The sequence below is a fragment of the Colossoma macropomum genome, unplaced genomic scaffold, assembly GCF_904425465.1.
Source record: "Colossoma macropomum unplaced genomic scaffold, Colossoma_macropomum, whole genome shotgun sequence".
Lineage (NCBI taxonomy): Eukaryota > Metazoa > Chordata > Actinopteri > Characiformes > Serrasalmidae > Colossoma > Colossoma macropomum.
Genome location: NW_023495202.1, coordinates 43,400 through 44,209, shown reverse-complemented (window position 1 = coordinate 44,209; position 810 = coordinate 43,400).

The window sequence follows — 810 nt, the reverse complement described above, 5'->3', positions numbered from 1 at the left end:
CGGTGCTAATTTGCATCATGTGGCCTAATTTGGCGCTTTATTCCTGAGCTTTGCGCCAACAGCAGAGCAAGAAGAGCAAATTTGTCGTTGATGCTGTTACTCAGATACTTCAGAGAAACGATTGCAGGATCGGTTAAAGCAAAATACCCTTCTGGGCTCACAGTTTCATTTCAAGATATAAAATATGGGGCATCCAAAGAAAAGACTTTGTTCCTTTTTATTAAAACAATAATTGTCCTTTCGGGTAGTAGAAATGCAGAGTTTTTGGTGTCAGGTTCACGATTGTATTGAGAGGATAACAGACCATCGATTTCCTTTTACTCCACAGTTATATATTTTAAGCGACCCCTAACCTACCACGACCCTGCTGAGGGCAGACGAGGCAGATCTCCCCGTCAATTCGCACTGCTTTGATGGCAGGAAGGAGGCTTTTGGTGCAAGACTGGCGGTCAGTCAGAGCTCCTTCTCTAGAAGAGTGGCACCTCTTATCAGACAGAGTGCCAACCCATGAAAAATGATCTTACAGTCTAATTAACAAAGCAGAACCGCACTCAGAAAAATGGAATAACTACCTGAAATACATTGAAGTCCCATAGGATCAGGATCAGAAGATTTCCCCACGTGTTACACTTTTGACATATTTATTTTCATCCACTGTTTATTAATTAATTAATGCATTCAATTATTTGTGCTTTTGTCAATATGCATGAAAATTAACTGTAGGTCAGAATGCAGAGGTAGAATTTAAAATGCACAGTATAGTTATTAAACTACAATAAATGAACTATAATAAATATGTAGGTTTGTGCG